We start from the raw sequence: 26,193 nt of genomic DNA on the forward strand, positions 1-26,193 counted from the left end.
TGGATGAAAAGTCACAGGGCACTTGGAGTCTTGAGGTTGAGGTAAGTTCAATCAAAACATGTTGGAGCAATCCTGAGTGTGAAGGTGAAAAACAGAAGACCATATAAATTACAGTGCGGACGACTTTAACCAACTGACTCCCTTCTCTCCCGCTTTCTTAAATAAGCAGATGTCAACTATATCCAAACTCTAGAAAGAACCAATTAATATCCATACAATATCTGTTTTGTTAGTGCATGTGTGTCTGCATCAGAACATATAAACACACACACACGCAAATGCAGAATGATAAACTTTTGGAAGAGAAATAGAATAAAACCTTTATTTTCAAGTTTGTCAGAAAATCTACCTTATTAAGCAATGGCCTGTTTACAGTGTTTATATTCTAAATGTTTTCTGTTAAACACTTGCACATGATGCTCAAAAGTTATAAATTATAAATAAAATCCAGAGCAGTCTGATACTCATATTTCATTTATAGTTTGGAAAATGGTCCTTTTACAGAATTGATCATTCAATGCTTAACTAATAGGCAAATACTATTTTTTTTTTCTTTTTTACTGTTAAGGAAAAATGTTTAGATGCATTAAGGCCACATGATTAAGTGGCTGTTACCAAATTCTGAAATGTATAACCTCAAAATGTATTTGTAACTGCAGATTAATGTTTGAAAATAAGACTTCTTGACTATTTTCAAAATATTTCCAAAAATCATACTTTATTATTTGCTCCCTAACACTATAATTTCCTATAGATAAGGACCAGTACTTTGAAAAGAAGATCATGAAAAGCCACATATTTTAAAAACATGAATGTTATTGTGAAAAATTACTTTGAATATTAGTGATAAAGTGATAAAGTAAATAAAATGGTCAAAATATATTCCTGTGGCAAAAATTGATAGAGTCCTCCAGGCTTGCAGCATGGAGGCAAGTATTGTGCATTTCTTAAAAGCAAACTTTTCAATATTTTTCAAATTAAAATAATTTTATAAAAATTATGAATGGCAATCCAGAACTATTAAGCAAAGATCTTCTGAAAAAAAGACATGGGAATCTGTTTTTTTAAAAAATAAGTCAAGTTATTCCTCTAATTATAAAGGTTGAGAGAAACAGTCTTAAGTGATATACTGTATAAACTTCTTAGACGTAGAATATTAACATCATCCCAGAATATTTTTTTGTTACTCAGTGTTCTGTAAAGAAACAGAACCAATGGGAGCTGTTATAAATTAAAGAGAGAAAGCAAGAGAGAGAGGGAAACTGGTATTTATTATGAGCATTGGCTCATGTGGTTATAGAAGCCAAGAAATCTCAAGACCTGCCATCTTGTCTCTCCATGCTGGAGAACCAGGAAAGCCAATGTTGTAATTAAATCTGAATCCAAAGGCCTGAGAAGTAGGGATATTTTGTTGTAAGTCCTAGACTCCAAAAGCCCAAGAACCTTCAGCAGGGGTTATGATGTTGTTGGAGAGCAGAAAAATCTGGATGTCTCAGCAAAAAAAAAAAAAAAAAAAAATTTAGTTTGTCCTCTGCTTTTCTGTTATATTTGGAACCTTTGTGGTTTGGATGATGTCTGCCCACATTGGTGAAGGCAATCTTCTTTACTCAATGTACCAATTCAAATGCTAATCTCTTCCAGAAATACCCTCACAGACACACCCAGAAACAATGTTTTGCCAGCTATCCCTATTCTATCCTGGCATCTTTTAGCCTAGTGAAGTTGACACATAAAACTAACCATTACCATTTTCTAATGCCCTTTAAATTAACCCATGAACCATATGCACAGAAGGAATGGTAATTCTTAATTTTTTCTACTAAAGATAAGTTTTCTCTACTCTATAAGATCACAAAAATTGAATCAAACAATATTATCCTTTTGTTTAAGGATTCTTTAACTCAGCATAAGTTTATAGAGATTAACCCATGGTGTTGCATGTATCAGTAGTTTGTTATTTCTATGTGGTGGTTCCATTTTATTAATATACCAACATATATTTATTCATTCTTCTATTGATAGACATGGAATGTTTCCAGTCTGAAGCTATTATGAGTAAAGCTGCTATGAACATTCTTGACAATTTTTTTGTGAACACATGTTTTCGTTTTTCTTGGGTAAATACTTAAGATTGGAATGGTAAGATCATAGGGTAGTATAGCTTTAATTTTATAAGAAACTTACAGAGATTTTTCCAAAGTGGTTGTAACATTTTATACTGCCAATAATATGAGTTCCAGTTACTCCACAATCTCCCATCATTTTTTCTTTTCTGACTTTGTTATAGATTTGATTTGCATTATTATTATTATTATTATTATTATTATTATTATTATTATTGGCGGAGTTTTGCTCCTGTTGCCCAGGCTCAAATTCAACGGCGCCATCTCGGCTCACTGCAACCTCTGCCTCCTGGGTTCAAGCGATTATCCTGCCTCAGCCTCCCAGGTAGCTGGGATTACAAGCACCCACCTCCATACCTGGCTAATTTTTGTATTTTTAGTAGACACGGGGTTTCACCATGTTGGCCAGGCTGGTTTCGAACTTCTGACCTCAGGTAATCCACCTGCCTCAGCCTCCCAACATGGATTTGTATTTTTTGGGTGAATAATGATGGTGAAAACTTTGGCACATACTTACATACTTCATCATTCAGAGATCATTTCTAGTGAATTCTCCATTTAAAATTGTGTCATTTTTATTGTTTTATTTCCTTTTATTATTGAGAGTTAATAGCTAGGCATTCTTTATTTCCTAGCAGCATCCCTCTGCCCTCTCCCTGTGATAATCCTCATTATCAGTCCTCTGCCCAGTTTCCAATAGCAGCAATGCTCAGTGACAGTGCAGCTGTGAAATGACAGTTTTCCCTAGTGCTGTTTGCTTCATTACTTCCCCATTGCCTTTAAAGTTGTCTGTCTGTTTGGGGATTATTTGGTTTCTTTTGTCTTTTTTGTTTCTAAATCTAGCCTTCTTTTTCCCCCCTCAGTGGGAGCTTTGGCCAAGTAAGCTATTCCATCAAAATCAGAGGCAAAAGTCCCACCAAACAAATTTAACAAGTTAAAGAGGTTTATGCTATCTCTTCTTTCATCAGGGTTCGTCAGATAAACAAACCAACAGGATATAGATACAGGCAGAGACTTTGACGTAGACATAGACATAGAGCTAAATAGATTTATCTCAGGAATAGAGTCACACAACTGTGAAGGCCGATAAGTCCTAGGCTCTCTGTAAGCTGGAGAACCAGAGAACCAGTGTCATAGCCCAGTGCAAGTCTAAGGTCTCAGAGCCAGAGAAGCTGATGGCATTCCTCTCACTCTGAGTCTGATACCTGAGAAACTGGGTAGCTGCTGGTGCAAGTCTTGGAGTCCAAAGGCCAGAGAATCTCTACTTCTGATGTTCAAGAGCAAGTGAAGAAGGATGTCCCAACTCCAGAAAAGAGAAGGAAACAGAGAAAGTTATTTCATCTTTTCTCTGTCTTTTTGTTCTATGTGCAACTTCAGATGGTGCCAGTCCTCACCGAGTGAGGGCAGATCTTCCTTATTCAGTCCACTGTTTCAAATGCCAATCTCTTCTAGAAACACCCTCCCAGGCACACCAAAAAATAATCTTTATCAGGAAACTGGTCATTCTTTAATCCAGTGAAGTTGACACCTAAAATTAACAATTTCACTACCCTACAAAGCACTAGATGATATGGCTGTTGCTTTCTTCTCGACTCCTTTTTCTGTTGTCCTCCCTGTGCCCTATGCTCAAACCCAACTTGCCTTCTTTTTTAATTTTGTGACTATTCCTCAGGTTTAGTCACGTATTAATGACATTTGTATTTGCTTTATGCTTCTTCTGTTTGAAAAACTCCTTTCATGGATGTTTTAATCCTGCCACATTTTCATCATTCCTATCTAAACTCAGATATCATAAATTGAGACACGGCAAATAACTGGTCCTAATAAGGTAACTGGTCCATTGTAAGAAGTAAACTAGAAGGCACTGAAGATCTTCCAGGCTAGAAATAGTTGAACCTTATTAAACATTTGCAAAATATTTTGATAAACACTGGCCATTGCACTTTGGGGCATAGACCATGTCTTCATGAAAACTATATTATTATGAATAATATGTAATTTACATAGAAAAATTCCAGATATCCATATTGTCTACTTCTTCAAGTGTTCAATAATGTTCTAAACACAGAGATACAATTAGTATAATTGCAACCTCTTCAAAAGCGTTAAGATAAGGTAATAACTTTGCTAAAAAAAGCTCTCAGCCTGTGGCAAGTTGACTGTGAAAACATGATAATATTCCCCTTGTCCAAGTTAGTAAAGCTGAAGCCCCAAGCTAAAGTTAGTATAAATAAAGGTAAAAAGTAAGACATTGTCATTCACATGGTAGAAAGTGAAGTTTTAAAGGACAACAGACAGAAGTTGCTCCAGAAACTATTTTTTTCAAATATTTATTTGTAACCCTCCTTCTGGGTCTCCAAATACATTTCTTAGAGTATTTGATATTGCTCCACAGCTCCCTGAATCTCCCATATAAATTTTTCAGCATTTTGTTTCTCTGTGCATCAGTTTTGATAGTTTATATTGCTATATCATCAAAGTCACTGGTCATTCCTGTACCATTTCTAAATTGCTGTTAACTTCGTCCTAAGTCATAGATTACGTTTTCTATTTTTTTTTTTTTAATTTTAGTAAATTTTTAGTTTATGTTGGGTCTTGTATGATTTTTCTTATGGCTGAGACATAAGTTGTCTGTGAATAAGCTTGACTTTCTTGAGGCTTGTGTTTAAGCTTTGTTGCAGGAGATCTGTTATAGTCTTTATTGCTAGTTTATCGTTCCACTGAAGCCTGACTTTTCTTGAAATTATTTTTTCAAGTGTTTTCCTCAGGAGTAGTGCCTGTTTGATGTCTCTAAAATTTTGTTTATTTGCATAGATTTGTCTTTCCCCTTCAGTATAGATACCTTGGAAGGATATTGCATAATTTGGTTATGGCCATATCCTTTCCATCATCTGTGAATATTAGTTAATAATCATCAAGTTTGTAATGCCAGACTAATATTTTATACTTTGTAAGTACTAATAGTTATTTGTTGTGCCTGAAAGCACATAATATATTTTTTTCTCTTTATAGTTATGCTTCACTGATTTGACCAGAATATGCTAGAGTTCTTGTTTTGTTTTATGCAGTTTGGTTGGGGAGGAGTGTATTAGTTTTGTTTCCTTATTATTTGTCCATGCTGAATTTTCCAAGCTCCTTTGGTCTTAGATTTAGTCTCTTGAAATCATAGAAACTTTACTCAATTATTTTTAAGCGCTGATCTTCTTTCATTTTTTCTGTCTTCTCCTTAAATCCTAGAGGCACTAGCTACTCTAGATATGTGTTCTTTTCTGCAACGTTTTCTTTTTATTGAATGAAATTGCCTAGGAACTTGTACCATTGCATGTGATGAAAACATAAAATAAAATATTCAATGCGAGTACATTCATAAAAAGGTCAAAGATACATTAATAGCTGGGAGCATTGGCTCATACTTGTAATTCCAGCTACTCAGGAGGCTGAGACGGGAATATGCCTTGAGCACAGGATTTTGAGGCTGCAGAGAACTATAATGGCACCTCTGCACTCCAGCCTGAGTGATAGAGTGAGACCCTGTCTCTAAATAAATAAATAAATAACCCTGTTACAGAAACGTACAAACAGGCAGTAAAACTAGAATAAAAACAAAAAAGTAATTACCATCAAAGCCATCATACGTGTTATTTGTAGATCTTTCGGGCACACATATTGGTGGTAAAAATACAAAGAAAAGTAAAAGCCAATTATCATAAAAGTTAGAAGGGTTGTTACTCCTGAGAGAGGATATGTGTTTAGACAAGAAATCATGAGGGATTTCTGGAGAGGTGCAATTTTCTTTACAACCTAGATGGTGATTACATGGCATTGATTTCAGTTATGCGATATGTTGCATTATACAATTGTATGCACTGTTGTGTGTCTGTGTGTATATATAGATAGATATAGATATAGATATTATTTTTCAGACTCTTAAAAAGGGAAATAAGCAGATATATTTATTTTCAATAAGAAATCCAGAGTTCAAAAAGCAGACTTGAAATCTGTAATACTTCTAAAGTAACATTTGTATAATTAATAAATGGAAGACCACTTGGTTAAACAGAAGTAAACAAAGGGTTTATTAGCAGTGTAATTTGGCTATAAACTTGAAAATTAGGCATGGAATAGTCTACATTAATGTGAATTACATTTTCCCTTATGTATGTACAATCTAAAATTTTATGTGAAATGAGAGATAGTGGTGTGGCTTACCATCCAGTCTAAATACTTAACATTACTGCCAACCCGATATAATAAATATATTCAGACCAAGTTGATACACTAAAAATGTGAATTATAACCAATTATAAGGGCCCAGTAAAATCATAGGAGAGATAGATGAAGTGACACAATATTATATGTTTTACTTTTGCATCTCTTTCAATAGTTTATTATTCAGACAAATCATAAACCCAGAAAGATTATACTCTCTTGGTGGTTAACTTCAACAGTGCAAGTAAAATATTTTAGTTCTTCAAGGACTAAGTTATACATCTCAAAAGATGCTAGTCACTATCTAGATTTCTCTAATTCCCTAGGCATTCTTAACTCTTTCACTTGCCTATTATGGAATTTTTAAAATTTAAATTTTCTTTTATATATCTGTTGCCATTCTCACTTGCTCAGTTGCTCACTCACTATAGAGTTTAAGTAAACCAAGACCAGGAGAAATTATACTGAATCTTTCTTTTGGTGGTGTTGTAAGATTTTCTCACAGTCTTTTTTGCTGCTATAATTTCCGTTATATATATATTTTTTCTCACTGAATTCTTCTGTCACAACCTATCCTTTTTCATAGTTCATACATTTCCAATTATGGCAAAAAGGTATGTAAGGACTTCCCAATACCTCCCAAGAGTTGTCTGACAACTCTTTCTACACCATTTATGGTATTTAAAAATCCCTTTCCCTTCTGGATTTTGATCTCGCTTTGATGGATTTGTGCTAAGCAACTTCTCTTTCCACTGGACATTTTCTTTCATTTGAAGCTTGATTTAGGGGGATATATAGTCACTCCAACTTTACATAGAAAAACTCTTAAGTGATATCTCCCTTTTAATATGAGGACATTATATATTTCCACTGCATTATACAGAACTACCTTGAAGGACAGGAGGAATTTCTCTTTTCATAGACTCAGTCCATCATTCCAGAATTCTAATTGTGTGATGCAGATTACCTGAGGCTATTTTTTCAGTATCTTTCCATTGCTTAGGTGATAGCAGTCATATCAGTTTGGGTCAGTTTGATTTCACCTAAGGGCTAGAAGGCCAATTTGTATTATTTAAATGTGCTAGCTGCTTAGTTGTCTAGCCTAGACATAAGCCTGGTCCAGGGACAGCTAGACACAGTTGAATGGAGATGGTAACACACAGAAATGTGACTTTACTATTGAGGAATGACAGAGACCCTGGCTTTTCTGAAAAACATGGATTCTTATGGACATGTAAATACAAACTTGCTATTAAAAAATGAAGTTTTAAGAAATCATTCTAAACATTTCTACTGTATACATTTTAAGTTGCCTTATTTTAAACTTTGAGTACCATTACTATTTCTCAGCTATTAATTGCTAAATGTTATATCTTGAAATTGATAATATAAATTGGGTAAGTAATATGTAGGGCACAAGACATGGGAGCTTAAATGGCTAAGTATAATTTGTTTTTCAGCTTTGTGTTTTTAGGTTTGGGTTCCTATAAAATTTAATTTTGATATTAAAACCAAAGTTTTACACTAAAGAATACCCAGTTTTCACAGTAATCATTTTTTTATGGTTTTTCTATTTTGCTTTTTCCCCAGTGAAAATAAAATTTTGTGTGATATTCTGAAAGAGATAAATCAAACATTATGCAATATGTGGTAGTCTGTGGCTTCTGAGGGAAATTAATAACATCTGCAATTGGGAACTTTGTTGAAACCAAATCTCAAATAAATGGCACCTCAAATGCTATTATTGACTGGGAACATTACTGTCTAAATAACAATGAAAATCCATGTTTCAGGCTGTTATTATTTCCTTGCTTCAAGTTAATTTCCTCTATACCACCTTTCCCACTGGTGACAGCCACTAGAATTTTCTCTAACCACAAACGTATTACTGTTCAGATGCTACAAATAGCACAGAACATATCCACACTGGAAAAACCCAGAATGTAGCTGTATTTTCATTGTAGGTTCAAAGTACTTTTTTAGAAAATGATAAGCAGATACAGAAGTTAGCCCCAGTAGCATTCCAGCACCCTTAAATATAGTATTTTAATATAAATATCTATAATAATTTTGTCCTATTTAGTAATTAGGTCTCATTTGCATGTCCAAATAATACTGTGAGAAGAATAGGTTGTAAAATAATAATTATGTGAAATATCAACTATAAAATTACTGAAGGACACATTTTGAAACTATTCGGAGTGTGCTGACATAGCATAATTCTTAGTTATTACATCGAGAATCAGACTAGTTTCTGGGTTCTCAGGTATTCATGTATTCATGAAAAAACATTCCATTTTATCAGGTTTCTTGTCCTATTATTGAATAATTCTATTTTACGTTCTATTTTAACTGCAAAAATCCACACATTTTTCAGATTAAGAACTTAGAGCTTTTTAGAAGTTAAGCGAATTTCATAGTGACAAATAACTCATTGAAAGAGCCAAGATTACAAATCTGGTCTACCTGATTCCACAGTCCATAATTTTTCATTCTTCTTTACTATTCTCCATTATTCTCATCAATATCCTACAGGTAGATAGTCCTCATTCCCAACAGTTAGGAAAAGCACACTCATGGTGTCCTGGAAAATGCAATGAAATCAGTTAAAAGTTGTAGGCAATGGCATCAGGTAGAAGGCACCATAAAAGTTGAGCTAGAGGCAAGGGGGTTCTAAAATAGAGAAACACCCATAATCATGACAAGAGAGGAACAGATACAAATGATGTATATTTAAAATATATAGGACATAACTCTTTTGATGTTAAGTATGGAGAAGATGTAGGTTGCATCATTTCCTATGACTTTTGAAGCTCTAATGAAAATATGAGTTAGGGCAATTAGATTTACCATTTAGAAATTTAGAATTTGGAAGCCATGAAACTAAGTCTGTTAACTTTTCAGATTCAGCAGTAAATTAAAAAAATAAAATGATTCAGGCACACAGAAAAGAACGGACATCTGATGATGGAAAGAACTTCCAGGCCATGATAAATAGAAATGTCCATCCTAATGGCTTTCAAGTTCCCACTTGCACTCTATGGGAGGCCTGGATATATCTTGATCTGTCTATGGGTGTCTGTGGGACCAGAGTGGCATATTAAAAAAAACACTAGCTTGAGCTTATTTGAGCAAGTTTTTGTTCCTTGTAACAACAACAACAATAATCCAAACCAAACAAAAATCTCCTTTTACCTGAGAAGAAAAATAAATTGTTGTGGAATGTCTGCATTAACCGTGATAGACATATACAGGGGTTAAAGGCATAAAGAATTAAAAGCCAGTAAGAGAAATTGTAGACAATAGGGTAATTTAGGCATATATACATAACTATTTTCCAGAAATCTACTCTGATGATCCTAACTCATTGATGAAATAAGAGATTGTGTATCTGTATGTCAGAAATTTTAAGGAAATTTATCGATAAATCAAGTTCAAATTAAATCAAACAGAAGGAAAGGCTGCTTCCAAATAACATAGTAAAGAAAAGCAATTTGTTTTAAATAGGATAATTTCATTGATGTTATCTTAGATTTCAGTTTTTATCTTATTAATATAATCAAAGATAAAAATCCATCTAGAAAAAAAGAAATGAAAAATTTATAAATCCGTGATTATATACAGTTATGCTAAGTACTATGAAAAATCTAGTTGAAATAAATAGCATTCTTATTAAAAATAAATTATCAGCTTGGCTTTAGATTTAGAAGAAAAAATCACAGTCAAGAAAAAAATTGAGAAGCATTTTTAGGTGAAAATGGCTCCAGTCTTGCCAATTTTTTTTTTTTTTTTTTTTTTTTTTAGAACCTGCTTTCAAACAGATAAGGAATAAAAATCCCACTGTTGGGTACTAATCTAAAGATAATTATCTATGTACCTACCTACATATCTATCTAAACATAGTGTATGTATATGTAAGCTTATATATATGCCTAAGTGTAATAAAATTTAAAAAATTCTTTGAAATATAAAATAAATATGACATAATTAGGGTCAGTCTCTGGAATGTAAAATATATTGACATAATTAGGTTTAACCTTTTGGGTTAAATCCTTTGCTGTAGTTACAAAGCAAATTTTATGTTAACTTAACCATAAACAAAAGCCTATAATATCACATTATTCCTTACTTTAAGGAAGAGGTAAGGATTCTGCAAGTTAAAAAAGAAATAATGTTTTTCTTCATCTTACACCATATGAAATATATATATGTGTGTATTGATTTTCTTCCATGGTTTCCATCTCATAACCCCCATAGTCCTTGTTATTTACTAAGTGATTAAAATGATATCTTTTGTTAAAGTATCTTTTGTCTTTGATTCCTGAAGCTACTTTGGAACAGACTCTTAGCGATAAAGGTGAAAGTCTCTGGTTATAATGTTGGGGTACTTTAGGCCTTAGAAACAAGACTCACAAAATAGAATCTCTCTGACCTTCTCCTGCCCTCCTTTCACCTGCTCCTTTTTCTAGCCAAGGCTGTCCATAGAAGCTTAAAATATATTCTTCCCTTGCCTTTATGTCTTGGAGCTGGCCATCAAGATATTCTCTGACCCACCTTGCCTGATTGTAAGTCATAGACTAATTTCAGAAGGGGTTCTGCTCCATACTCAGAAGGAAAGAATGTTGTACAGAGATACCAAGAAGAATCTGAACAGGCAGACCTTGCTGGGTTTTCCCACTCAGTCTACTAGTATTAGATCACACCCTTTTTGTCCAATCACATTTCCACATGGTTGTCCATGCTTCCATCATGCCTATACAATGAAGTCTCAAGAAAAGGGCCAAGAGGAGGGGCTACGGTGACCTTCTGGATAGCTGAACTGACAGAGGCTTACAGGAAGGTGAAGAGGAATTCATTCACGTGTCGGCAGGGCACACCCCAACTCCATGGAAACTGAAGCTCCTGCACTCAAGATCCTTCCGGATTTCACCCTACATATTTCTTTGCTTCCCTTTTTGTGAGCTACTATAGCAAATTAACGGAACCTGACGAAGAGGTTGTGGAAACCAAACTTGAAGCTGAGCCAGTTGGTCTGAAGTTCTGGAAGCCTGGATTTGTGACTAGTGTCTGACATGTGGGCTGTCTTGTGGCTCTGAGTCCTCAATCTGTGATGTGATGCTATCTCAGGGTAGAGAGTCTCAGAATTGAATTGGAGTAGAAGACACCTGGCTGGTCTCTGCTACAAAATTAATTGCTTGCTTGCTGGTGGAAAAATTCCCCACACATGTGGTGTCAGAAGCATGCTCTGAGAGTATAATGGGAGAAACTGAGTTTGTTTTTTCCACTTAAACCATTCATGTTTTTAATTCTGTCTTAACCTAAGTCATATTCATTCAACAATGTATGACTCCTATGTCAGGTATTCCCTGGTCATAATGTTCTCTAGCCCTTTGATTTGAAATTCTGACTTACATAGCATGCACACCTTTCTCAGAACACTTAAAACATATATAGAGGCATTAGGCGGGCGGAATAAATTGTTACCAGGAAGGAAGGCAGGAAGAAGAGACAGGAAATAAACTGTTGTATTCTATTGAGTACAAAGCACTGTGATGGTTACTTTATCTTTAATTCCTAATAACTCCAAGTAGTAATTGTCCTGATTTGGCAAATTGGAAAACAGGATCAGGCATGGTGATTCTGACTTTACACCCCAAGTTCTCCTCCAGCAAACTAGGGCATGCTGTGCTAGTACTGTCAATATTACAGCAGTGAATTCAAAGTCAAGTGAAAAAATCTCAGCTACAACAATCAAAGGTATTAGAAGATAGTGGTTAAGAACACAGGCTCCAACATGAGGTGTCCTAGGTTCAAATCCAGGTCTGAGATATATTAAGTTTATGACCTTGGGCAATTTATGTAACTTCTCCATGCTACAGATAGTTCATCTGTAACAACGGATAATAAATTCTGCTTCCCAATTTATTATAATTATTCAGTCAGTTAATATGTATAAAATATCTAGGTGAGTGTTTGGTTCACAATAAGAGCTTTATAGATTTGCTAATAATGTTGCTGCTTAAAATTAAACCCTAGAACTATAAAGCATCTTTCTGTGCATCTTCTACAAACAGGACATTGTGCATTCCTAGCAATCCCTTTTCATCTTAATCCTTCAGTCTAAAAATTTACTATTCTAAGTAGAGTAGAATTTTCTGCAGTTTTCCTTTTCAGTATTTATGTCTTTTCTCTCTTTTTTCTTAGCTTTTAAGTTCAGGGGTGCATGAGCAGGATGTGCAGGCTTGTTACATAGGTAAATGTGGGGGTTTGTTATACAGATTATTTCATCACCAGGTATTAAACCTGTATCCATTAGTTATTTTTTCTGATCCTCTCCCTTCTCCCACCTCCCACCCTGATAGACTCCAGTGTGTGTTTTTCCCTCTACGTGCCTATGTGTTCTCATTATTTAGCTCTTTTCTCTAACTTAAAGTAATTTATCCCTGTGATGCTTAATTTTATGTGTCAACTTGGCTGGGTCACATTACACAGATATTTGGTCCAACTTTATTCTCGATATTTATGTGAGGTGCTTTTGGATGGGATTTACATTTAAATTATTGGACTTTGAGTAAAGCAGATTACCTTACATAATGTGAGTTGGTTTCATCTAATTAGCTGAAAGTTTAATGGAAAAAAAGGCTTGATAAATCCTATTCTATCACCACCCCAAACTCCAGCAAGAGGAAATTTTCCAGCAGACTGTCATCAAACTTTATCTGCTCTTGCTGATTTCTGCAATAAACTGTCTTCAGACTTAAACTGCAACCTCAGCTCTTTCCTGTGTCTTTGTCTGCTGGCCACTTTGTAGATTTTGGACTTGCCTGCCTCTAGAATTGGGTGAGCCAATTATTTAGAATGAATAAATATATTTCTATATGAATACACATTCTATTGGTTCTGTTTCTCTGGATAAACCTAGTACATCTTGGTTTTGCATTTTCTGACTCTAATTTTTCTCAAACTTTCCCCTCATATCTTTGGTAATTTGGGATTTTCTCCTGCCCAGTAAAATCAATGAAGAAGAAAAAGGCCATCTGCTCTTTCCTGCCAACTTGGATAGGAACATTACAAAATTCACAAAATAAAGGACATTTTATCCAACCAATTCTCTTGATTTGGGAAAGGAAATAATCCATAAGTTTCTTTCTACCTTTCCATTCTTTTCAAATGAAACTAGTAATGTTTATCATGTTTTTTTTTTTTTTTTTTTTTTAATGCTAAGAATATTTTTGATAAATTGAGTTAGAAGACCAAGCAATCTTCCAGAGTATTTTCCCTTTTGGAAGTAGCATTGGCATGAATGAGTCTGAAGAAAGGGAGCCATCATAAACAGTCTCACATGGGCTCACATAGGAGCTACTTCCTTATCTTTTCCCCATTTAAAATCCATAAACTCTTTGGAAGGAAACCCTTTTGTCCACAACATTCCCAGAGCATGTACACATTAAATCCTGAAGTTTTGTATAGTTGTCTGGTACTGGAATTAACTTCAAGGGACATCTAGAAAAAAAAAAATGCTAGACAATATCAGCATAGTATCAGATAATAATAATTTAAAAAGCAAAACAAAATACTATGTTTAAAAAAAAAAAAAAAAAACACTGTTGAAAACAGCCAGGACAAAACATTGCAGATAGCTACAGTGCTGTCAAGAAAAAACAAATGCTAGACAATATCAGTATAGTATCAGATAATAAAAAAACAAAGCAAAACAAAATGTAATGTTAAAAAAAAAAAAAAAAAAAAAAAAAAGAACTGTTGAAAACAGCCAGGACAAAACACTGCAAACAGCTATATAGTGCAATGTTAAGAATGTGGGATCTGGAGACAGGTACTACAACTTTACCACTCACACTCACACTTTCTTTCTTCTTTTTTTTTTTTTTTTTGAGACGGAGTCTCGCTCTGTCGCCCAGGCTGGAGTGCAGTGGCCGGATCTCAGCTCACTGCAAGCTCCGCCTCCCGGGTTTACGCCATTCTCCTGCCTCAGCCTCCTAAGTAGCTGGGACTACAGGCGCCTGCCACCTCGCCCGGCTAGTTTTTTGTATTTTTTAGTAGAGACGGGGTTTCACCGTGTTAGCCAGGATGGTCTCTGGATCTCCTGACCTCGTGATCCGCCCGCCCGTCTCGGCCTCCCAAAGTGCTGGGATTACAGGCTTGAGCCACCGCGCCTGGCCTCACACTTTCTTAAAAATTAAGGTTTATATTTTTTATTTTGTATTTGTAATGTACCCTTTTATGGAACTTCAAAAGAAAATCTTAATTCAAATTAATACCTTTAAAAAGAAATAAAAACTCAGTTTATTTTCAAGAGTTTGTATAGGGTAGTAAATGCAGGCCACATTTTATATTTTCTAAACACCAACTATTCTATTATAAAATAAAAAAGTGGTATGTTAACTATTATAAAGGGTGAAACTATTATATAAACTTTAATCTAAAAGGCTGCTTTCTGAATCTGCATCAATGTAATTTCATGATTCTTTACCAATATTTATAGAAAGAAACTCTATGATCAAATTATAATTCACCTTCATGCCCCACATGGGAAGTGATAGCTGAATATATGTAGGAATATAATTCATTGTCTGCTCTTCCACTGAGGAGTAGCCCTGTGTTTGTCCAGTCTACATTCAGAATTTTGTCTTCATGAGCAGCTAGATCATAGAATGGAGCCTTAAAACTTCTTGTATTCTGCAGCTTGACAATGTCACCTAAATATACTGAAATCAGCTGCTGTTCCTGAATAGAAGACCATTTTACGGATGTCACCCAGTATGTGAAATTGGGGAAAACAACAGCAAAAAAACTATCTTTAGTTTAGGGATCCCAGTTTTATATGTGTGTCTGTGCTTCCAGATGCTAAACATTTACAAAGTAGAGAATAGAATATACAATACTTTATTTCCTGACAAAGTTGGGTTAAGACTGCTGAATTCAACGTCCCACACTCTAATTGTGTGGTCCCAAGATGCACTGCAGATTCTTTCAACATTTGACCACAGAACCAAGGAAATTGCTTCCTTGTGGCCAGAGAGGGTTAGCAAAAGAGTCCTTGTTAGTCCCAATTGCTCTGTTTTCTGTTTCTTTCTCAATTTGTGGATTCCCCCATTTCATCTTCTTTATCTATAGGGACTGTAAACTAGATATTTAATATTTTATCTCATCAACCACTGCAAAATATAGTTTCTGAGCTATCAACAGCTATATAATCTACATTTCCAGCATGATCTCTGCAGCAGTGTAGGGCTTTCCCTGTTTCTCATTAAATTCTACTCCAATAAGACAATACTCTAATCAATGGAAGAATTCAGTAATAAGCAAGACATACTGTCTTTTTTCACCCAGGCCACATTTTTCACAGCATCTGTATGTCTCACAACCATCATTACAGAGTTCTCTTCCAAAGATCAGAACCCAGAAGTCTTATCATAAGAACCAGTCAAGTTACATTCCTCTGACCCTTTAATTGAACTGCTCCAGTCATCATAGAATATGCATTGCTCTGGCTGGTGGGCAGTGTATTTCTCCACATATTCTAGTTCCAGAATCTCTTCTGATGAGATGATCTCCAGGTCCACGTGTTTGACCAAGGAAATTAGCAGAAACTGGCCCTCAGTAAGGAAATCAACTCCACATGTGTGTAGAACTCCTATTTATCCTTCAGCAGTTTAGTCATGATGTTACTAAGGTCAGCTACTTCAGAGGCAGCAGAGATTGAGAAGAGAACATCATCTGTGATATATTTCTTGTTATCACTGTAGAAGCGTGTTTGGAATGGAGACATGGCAGGGAGTACACACAAGACTTGCCCACAGAAACATAGGGGTTGATATTCAGAGAACAAGAGCTCTGGTCTCTTAGGATTAAAAAATGGCAGCTCAAAATTAGACTGAATATGTAACTGAGAAGCTCCATTTGAAAGCTGGCTTCCACTTTGTTTCCTTGTATCTCTTCCTATATTTTTAATTAATTATAGAATCACATATATTTGATTTTACAAAAGTAATATAGACAGATTTAATGTACCTTAGTTTTCCCCAGTGGTAATGTCCTGCAAAACTGTAGCACCATATCACAATCAGGATATTGAATTGATGTTGATACTGTGAAGATATAGAACATTTTCATCACCACAAAGAACTCTAATGGCTGCCATTTGTAGCCACATTCACTTTCCTCTCACACTCCCAACTCTACTCTCACCATTCCTAATACCTGACAACTATGAACCTGTTTTCCATTTCTATAATTTTGTCATTTCAAGATTGTTATATAATTGAAATTATACAGTCTGCCCCTTTCGGAATGGGCTTTCCTTACTCTGCATAATTATCCAAAGATTCCTCCAGGATACTGTGTGTATCAATAGAGATTTTTTCTTACTATTTCTGAGTACTATTCCATGTATGGGTGTACTAGTTCATTTAGTCGATCACTCATTGGAGATCATTCCAATTATTTGTGGATGTTTTATATATATACACAGATACATATATATACACACACACACACATATGTATCTGTGTATATATATACAGAGATATCACAGATATATATGTACACACAGATATATATGTGTATATATATCACAGATGTCAAGATATATATATCTTGTATATATCACATATATAACTATCACATACATATGTGATATATATATCACATATATATGTGACACAGATATATATATGTGTGTGTATATATATCTCACATGTGATATATATACATATCACAGTTTATTTATCCACTCATTGATTGATGGGCATTTGGGTTGGTTCCACAATTTTGCAATTGTGAATTGTGCTTCTAAAAACATGCAAGTGCAAGTACCTTTTTCAAATAATGACCTCTTTTGCTCTGGGTAGATACCCAGTAGTGGGATTGCTGGATCAAACTGTAGCTCTACTTTTATTTCTTTGAAAAATCTCCACATTGTTTTCCATAGTGGCTGTACTAGTTTACATTCCCACCAGCAGTGTAGAATCTTGTATCTGGAAATTTGCTGAATTATTTTATCAGTTCTAGAAGGTTTCTGGAGGAGTCTAGGGTTTTCAAGTAAACGACCATATCATCAGCAAATAGGAACAGTTTTACTTCTTCTTTACTATTCCCTGATCACCATACCCAAGGCAACATCTACTGTTTTTGATTTTTTGATTATGTCCACTCTTGCAGGAGTAGGGCAGTATCACATTGTGGTTTTGATTTGCATCTCCCTGATCATTAGTGATGATGAGCATTTTTTCATATGTTTGCTGGTTGGCTATTTGTATATCTTCTTTTGAGAATTGTCTATTCACGTCCTTAGCCCACTTTTTGACGGGATTTTTTTTTTTTTTTTCTTACTGATTTGTTTGAGTTCATTGTAGATTCTGGATATTAGTCCTTTGTCAGATTTATAGGTTGTGAAGATTTTCTCCTACTCTGTGGGTTGTCTGTTTACTCTGCTGACTGTTCCTTTTGCTGCGCAAAAACTCTTTAGTTTAATTAGGTCCCAGCTATTTATCTTTGTTTTTATTTCATTTGCTTTTAGGTTATTGGTATGACCCCTAAAACATGATAAATGTAAATAAGTAGAGAAATAAATATAAAAAGATGTATTTACTTACCAGCTTTGTCCGCTGAAAGGCCTGAAACTTAACAAGCACACCTCAGAACTTGGCCTTATATACCGATTTTTACTGAAAATGAAATTGGAGCTCCTTTGGAGAAATGGTTGATTCCAAGGCTGGGGGAAAGAAAAAACAAATGAGCATTGAACATCTTGTTATTCCACAATATAAGAAAGTGATGACAGAATGATACAGCCATGTCAAAAGAACCCAAAAATTAGTTCAAAGAATCTCCCATTGATCAAAACAGGAACACACGGAGCATTCAAAGGAATTATTATACTAGTGGATTATAAATCATTGATTAAAATAAAGACCTATGAATCTACACTGACATAAATAAATAATTAAATGCATCATATGATGAGGAATGGGATAATTATGTAGTTTCAAAGTACCTCTCCATGAAATGCTTATTTACATAGAGAAAAAACTGAATATCTTTGTAGTGCAGAAGCCTAGAGACCCCACCCTCATCAGGTGATTACTGTTAATTTCACCTGAAATAGGACAAATTGTCATTGTGGGTCCATTCACAGAATGCAATAAGAAGTCATAACATCTCTACTGTTGCAAAAATGCATAATATGAATCTCATCCTGAAGAAATATCAGACAAACTCAAATTGAGGAAAATTTTGTAAAATAATTGGCCTTATAATCTTCAAAAACTTCAACATCATGCAAATTAAGAAAAGAGTAAGTAGATGTTCTTGACTGAAAGAGACAAAAGGGACACAAAGCCTATGTGCAATTGGAGTCCTTCAACTGGATCACTTTGCTGTAAATGGTATATTTGGAGCAACTGATGTGATTGAAATCTATTTGATGATGAGATTATAGTAACATATCACCTTAGTAGGAAATATTAGGTACTATTTCAGCATTATTTCTATAAAATGTTTCTATCTATAATAGCACTTACCTCACTACATTCTAATTCAAAGTAAAGTATTCTAATTCAAAGTAAAGTTATTGGATTTTATCATTTATAGTGTGTAGTATGGTGTTTTATGGAGCAAACTATAAAATGAATAAAATAATTATCAATTTAATTCAAAGGTAAAATAAATTCTAGAATGTCTATATTGTTAAAAAGTATACTCAGCAAAAAATAAAATTCAATGGCTAATCAGGGAAACCAGGCATTTCTTAGTCTAAAGTGAGAAAAGAAATCTAAATGATTCCCAAATAAAACCTTTTCAATGGAAATTTTAAATTTTTTGAAAATATTCTTTTAAATATTTATACAGGTTAATCCTCTTGCTTCCTAAACCAATAGTGAATTATAGAAATTAATTTTCTGCTCATTTTACATTCCAGTATATATATATATATGTATATATCTGTATTAAGTTTTCAAGCTGATTTTTTAAATCTTCATTTTTGTGTTATAATTGTGTAATTGCCCAATTTTTTTTCTGACTGAATTTTGCTTATATTCTTTTTCCATAGCTATTTCCATAGCCCCTTTTAACCTTTTGATCCAATAATATTTCTACTCCCCAAATATTTGTCAGTACCACAAGAGTAACTCTTTCAATTCCCTTGTATAAGGACACTTGTTTGGAACCTTTGATTATAGCAGTAACACAAATGACAGAAGGAGGGAATTGAAAGTATCCCTGTACAAAATTATGAAGCCATATGTGAAGTGGTATAATATTATTTGAAGATTAATGATAACGATGTTTATTGTAAACTCTAAGGTAACTAAATAAAAGTAAGAAAATAGACATAATTAATAAATAATTAGCCAATAGTGAAGCTAAAGGGTTTTATAAAAACACAAGAAGTTGACAGAAAAAATAATGAGGAACAAAGACACAAAAAAGATGCACGACATAGAACAAAACTACCAAAGGATTGTAAATTTCAACCCAGCAATGTGAATAATTACATTAAATGTAAATAGTCTGAACACACCAATTAAAAGATAACTATTGTCCGGCTTGATACAAAGTCAACACCCTCGCATGCAACACCCTTTATGTACAAAGACATAGATAAAAGTAAAAGAATGTAAAAATAGGTGGTACAAGCTCCAACTGGAAGAAAATTGGAGTGGTTATATTAATATTAGACAAAGTGGGATTCCAATTATTTTAGTAGTTACCTTAGAGTTTTCTTTAGGTAATTTCATGGTTTCAGCCTCAGATTGTCTTTAATCCATTTTTATTTGACTTTTGTGTATGATGAGAGATAGGAGTCAGACTTACTCTTGATCTATCCCCCCAAAAAAGAGCCTAAAACCAAGTCTCAATGAGATTCATAGGAGAAAAAAAAATTGATGTGTTCGAGAACAAAGAAAACAGATTCTGTTTACTTTTCATCAGAAATAGTCAAAACCAGAAGTCTTTTAAAGTGACATTTTAAGTGCAGAAACTAAAAAACAAAACAAAACAACAACAAAAAAGAACAAACTGAAAAATAGATAAAATTGTTGACAGAAAGTGTATATGCAGTAAAAATAACTTTGTAAAGCAATTTTTAAATGACATTTTTTATAAAAGATGAAAACTGAAAAAGCTTGTCACTACAAGACATGATAAAATATCTTTCAATCTGAAAAGAAATGATAGTAGATGGAAATTCAAATGTACAGAGAATAAAGATCATTGGAAGTCTGTGAGGAAACTGTTTTCCAAGGTAAGTTAATTAGTTGCTCAACATGGTCATAAATATCTCATGTTTTGTTCTACCCTCCAATTTGACATCCTTAAAAAATATCATATGCAATATGTCTGTCAATGTTCTAAGCATCACTTTTTGACACAACTACTAGAACAAGTGGAGGGGATAATTTCCCTGAGTTTTTAAGGAGTGCAAAAACTTTTACCAGAGACTTTAGAACAAGTAACTTTGGCCCAAATTGGGTCATGTGTCTATTATCTAGCCAATCATAGCCATGGTGCTTGAATGGCTATGATTAGTGTGTAACAGTCACCTGAAATGGAGTACATTACAAGGTTTCACATTGAAAGTTCTCACTTCCATGAGAATGGAAGCTCCAATGTTCACTCCAAGGTCTAAATATTTTTGTCTATTTACCTTCTACTAAATAATGCTATTTAGCTCTAATTGGCAGTCCAATATTTACATATTTAAAATGGGAATTATTCCAATGATCTGTCTTTGAGTGGTTAGCTGTGAGGTTTTAGGAATAGGTAACAATATGCCCCACCTTTTATAAAAGGTCACAGATCCTTTATGAAAACTTGAACTATAAACCTTTAGTTCTCAGGATGAATTGAAGATTGAGGGAAGAGAGAATATAGAAGCAGACATCTGAAATACATTATTTTGAGAAACAAGATCAGAAAATGTTTCCCCGTGGCATATGGGTTCACTTACCTCTAACTACAGAAGCAGGAACTTCATCTTTGGGATCGCCAATGTAAAATATTCCCAAGCTATGATGAATACTATTGGCCAACTAGGTCAAAGAACACTAAAGATATTCAATCCGCCTTCAGATTTAGCTCTGTCCACAGTAAATGTTTCTGGGATTCTGGGTTGATTCTCAAAATGTTCTTAATCTTTTATCCTTTCCACATTCTATAGGCATTATCTTTTGTATCTCAAAGTTTTTATGATCAGTTTCTAGCTTCTCTGCATCCCATCTGGACACAATTAGGGTTGTCTTTACTAAGGGCAACACTTTGAGCAACAACAGACTCTCTCAGTATGCACCTCCCTCTGTTTACTCCTCTCTGCTTTCTGTAAGACCTGTCCCTTCTTGCTTCTTTCATTCCAGATGTCCTTCTGCCATCTCCAACTCCACAAAGCCTACCATCCCTGCAGACCTACTCAATGTCATCTTCTTCAGCAACACATCCTTGATCAATTGTTCCTAGATCTTGAACTGTAGTTACACATCTCAGAAAAGCTTTTAGACATGCAGAAAGTCAAATGTTTGAGAATGTTTATGGCAGCATTGAATGCAACAGTGAAATCTTGGAAACAAACTAAATGCCCAATAACAATACAATGATAATTTTATTTTGCTGAGTGTCTACAATAGAATATACTAGAATGAATAATTCAGTATATACGGCTTATACATAACATAAATAAAATAAAATAATATAACAATTAAAATGTATAAATTAAAGCATGCTTACCAACTTAAATCTCAAACCAAATATTAAGGGAAAAAAAGAACATTTTAGAAGAACTTTTGTAGTAGAATAATATTAATGAGATACTTGCAAACAGATTAAACATTGTTTAGACATGTATGCATGTGTGCAGATATATAATTTTCACAAAGGAACACAATTATGAGGCCATAGAACACAAATGTTGAAGCGGAGAATAGAAGAGAATGATCTTGGAGACAAACCTAAAATGTGATAAGTTCACATCTGCTTAGAGGAAGAAAGGTGCATCTTTCAGATTGCACTATAAAAAAAAAGAGCTATTCAAAGAAACGAACTTAAATTCTGTCAAATTAAAACATAATTCTTTACCATTGGATTATCTGTCTTGTCTCTACTGTCATATTTTACCAAGAACACTTTTCTTAAGCTCATTCATATTTGAATTTCATATGCCTTGTTGTTAACCCAGTTTCTGACTGAACTCTCAGAACCTGGTGTACACTTAAACTAAGCTTTTCCATCACCTCAGCATTCTTTCCAGAAGTTGACTTTCCCCTATGTGCTAGATTATTCTATCGTTGATTTGGTTTTGCCGAAAACTATGTTGGCTATAATTGCTCTTCTTTTAAAGTGTCGGCATAGAGTTAGTCAGAAGTAAATGTACACAAAATTGGAGAGTCAAGATGACATGACTGTATATTTAGAAAACCCCATTGTCTCAGCCTAAAATCTCCTTAAGCTGATAAGCAACTTCAGCAAAGTCTCAGGATATTAAATCAATGTGCAAAAATCACAAGCATTCTTACACACAAGTAACAGACAAACAGAGAGCCAAATCATGAATGAACTCCCATTCACAATAGCTTCAAAGAGAATAAATTACCTAGGAATCCAACTTACAAGGGATGTAAAGGACCTCTTCAAGGAGAACTACAAACCACCGCTCAGTGAAATAAAAGAGGACACAAACAAATGGAAGAACATACCATGCTCATGGATAAGAAGCTCACCTTTCATTCTGAAAGATGCACCTTTCTTCCTCTAAGCAGATGTGAACTTATCACATTTTAAGTTTGTCTCCAAGATCATTCTCTTTTATTCTCCACTTCAACATTTGTGTTCTATGGCCTTAATATTGTGAAAATGGCCATACTGCCCAAGGTTATTTATAGATTCAATGCCATCCCCATTAAGCTACCAATGACTTTCTTCACAAAATTGGAAAAAAACTGCTTTAAAGTTCATATGAAACCACAAAAGACCCTGCATTGCCAAGACAATCGTAAGCTAAAAGAACAAAGCTGGAGGCATCATGCTACCTGACTTCAAACTATACTACAAGGCTACAGTAACCAAAACAGCATGGTACTGGTACCAAAACAGAGATATAGACCAATGGAACAGAACAGAGCCCTCAGAAATAATACCACACATCTACAGCCATCTGATCTTTGACAAACCTGACAAAAACAAGAAATGGGGAAAGGATTCCCTATTTAATAAATAGTGCTGGGAAAATTGGCTAGCCATAAGTAGAAAGCTGAAACTGGATCCTTTCCTTACTCCTTATATGAAAATTAATTCAGGATGGATTAGAGACTTAAATGTTAGACCTAATACCATAAAAACCCTAGACGAAAACCTAGGTGATACCATTCAGGACATAGGCATGGGCAAGGACTTCATGTTTAAAACACCAAAAGCAACGGCAACAAAAGCCATAATTGACAAATGGGATCTAATGAAACTAAAGAGCTTCTGCGCAGCAAAAGAAACTACTATCAGAGTGAACAGGCAACCTACAGAATGGGAGAAAATTTTTGCAATCTACTCATCTGACAAAGGGTTAATATCCAGAACCTATAAAGAACTCAATCAAATTTACAAGAAAAAACAAACAACCCCATCAAAAAGTGGGCAAAGGATATGAATAGACACTTCTCAAAAGAAGACATGCATACAGCCAACAGACACATGAAAAAATGCTCATCATCACTGGCCATCAGAGAAATGCAAATCAAAACCACAATGAGATAGTTAGAATGGCAATCATTAAAAAATCAGGAAACAACAGGTGCTGGAGAGGATATGGAGAAATAGGAACACTTTTACACTGTTGGTGGGACTGTAAACAAGTTCAACCATCGTGGAAAACAGTGTGGCGATTCCTCAAGGATCTACAACGAGAAATAACATTTGACCCAACCATCCCACTACTTGGGATATACCCAAAGGACTATAAGTCATGCTGCTATAAAGACACATGCACACGTATGTTTATTGCAGCACTATTCACAATAGCAAAGACTTGGAATCAACCCAAATGTCCATCGGTGACAGACTGGATTAAGAAAATGTGGCACATATATACCATGGAATTCTATGCAGTCATAAAAAAGGATGAGTTCGTGTCCTTTATAGGGACATGGATGCAGCTGGAAACCATCATTCTCAGCAAACTATCGCAAGAACAGAAAACCAAACACCACATGTTCTCACTCATAGTTGGGAATTGAACAATGACATCACTTGGACTCGGGAAGGGGAACATCACACACTGGGGCCTATTATGGGGGGAGGGGGAGGGATTGCATTGGGAGTTATACCTGATGTAAATGATGAGTTGATGGGTGCTGACGAGTTGATGTGTGCAGCACACCAACATGGCACAAGTATACATATGTAAGAAACCTGCACTCTGTGCACATGTACCCTAGAACTTAAAGTATTAAAAAAAAAATGAATGACTTTCACTCTCTGAAGGTCATTCTCAGAGATGATAAGGGTCAGGTGTAGGTTTAAGAAAGAGTTCCAATTTGTCTTCCACCTTTTCCACTTATGCAGCTCCCCTCTCCTGCTGCTATCTTTCCTGACACAAGTCCCCTACCAGGAACTTTGCTGTAATCTTATAGTGGCAGAAACCATTCAGAATCCAAATTTCCCTATCAATCCTTTGTTTAGTTTTAATCAAGCAGCTGGATAGAGATATTTCTAATTTTCAGGTTTCCCAGAAAGCTACACCCTTTTCTTCTGTGTCAGGGCTAATGAGCATCTTTTCTCTGATCTTTCAATTACCATTCAGACCTTGCTTCCCCATTTCCTCCCACAATTGGGCAAACTCTAATTCCTGTAATAAATATCTATCCCACAGTCCTCATAATGATTGTACTTTCTTAGTTGAACATCAGCTGAAACAACCATCATCCCCAAACCTGAGTATATTCTTCCCTCCCTCTCCTCATAATAGCAAGATTTGTGCAGGAAGTAGTATAATCACATTAATTATCTCACGAGTACAAAGTAATAAGACTACCAAAATGACTTTCCACTTCTCCACTTTCACCAAGAACATTTTATCTTTTATTCAGTAAATTTATGAGACTGTAGTGACATTCCTGTGTTTGGAATGAAGCTTGTTCTAAGTTGATGGAAAGGACCACATTGCATGCATGACAGATGTCCTTGCAAAGCAGGAGAGAATACCAATAAGTCTTAATGGTGTTAACTTGCTGATGGTATTCTTCAATAAAATTGTCTTTTCTTGCAAGAATTGGGTCCAATACTCATAAACACATATGATTGTGTTAATCAGCCTTGCTGATTGGCTATAAAGATTACATTTAGAAAGCATTACTGATTAAACTTCAGTAACTGTTGCCTGAACCTTCCAGATAAGAATTAGGCACCCCGGCAACCAAGACTAATAAAACCATTGTCAAGTCTTGGACCCTCTTCTGAGCTCCCAATAAACAGTAATCAGGATCTGGAACTTTGACCCAGAACAAATTCACAGAACTTACTTGCTGTGCTTTGCAAATAAATTATTATGTAAATGTATATGCAGTTAACCTGTACAACTGGCAAGTTAGCCATATAAAAATAATTGCTTTAGTAAGAAACTGGAATTCTTGAACAACAGAAACAAGAAAAGCATTACTTGGCATACTGGTAAGAAAAAATATACTTCTGTCAATTCAGGACCTTCTATACCTTCACCCACCCTATAGCCCCATCTATGTTCTTATGTGTCAATTAACCTACTATTAAACAACCAATGTAATTCCATTCCCAATCATCATCAGATTTATCGTATATATTAGAATAAGTTGAATCTTTGAAAGGAAAGTTATCCACTAATATA

At 34.7% G+C, this 26,193-nt stretch overlaps 1 pseudogene; it reads right to left on the reverse strand.

Moving 5' to 3' along the window:
* Nucleotides 1-14,855: 14,855 nt before the first annotated feature.
* On the reverse strand, nucleotides 14,856-16,122 carry LOC112634937 (annotated as a pseudogene).
* Nucleotides 16,123-26,193: the final 10,071 nt, after the last annotated feature.

This window comes from Theropithecus gelada, chromosome 11, assembly GCF_003255815.1.
Source record: "Theropithecus gelada isolate Dixy chromosome 11, Tgel_1.0, whole genome shotgun sequence".
Lineage (NCBI taxonomy): Eukaryota > Metazoa > Chordata > Mammalia > Primates > Cercopithecidae > Theropithecus > Theropithecus gelada.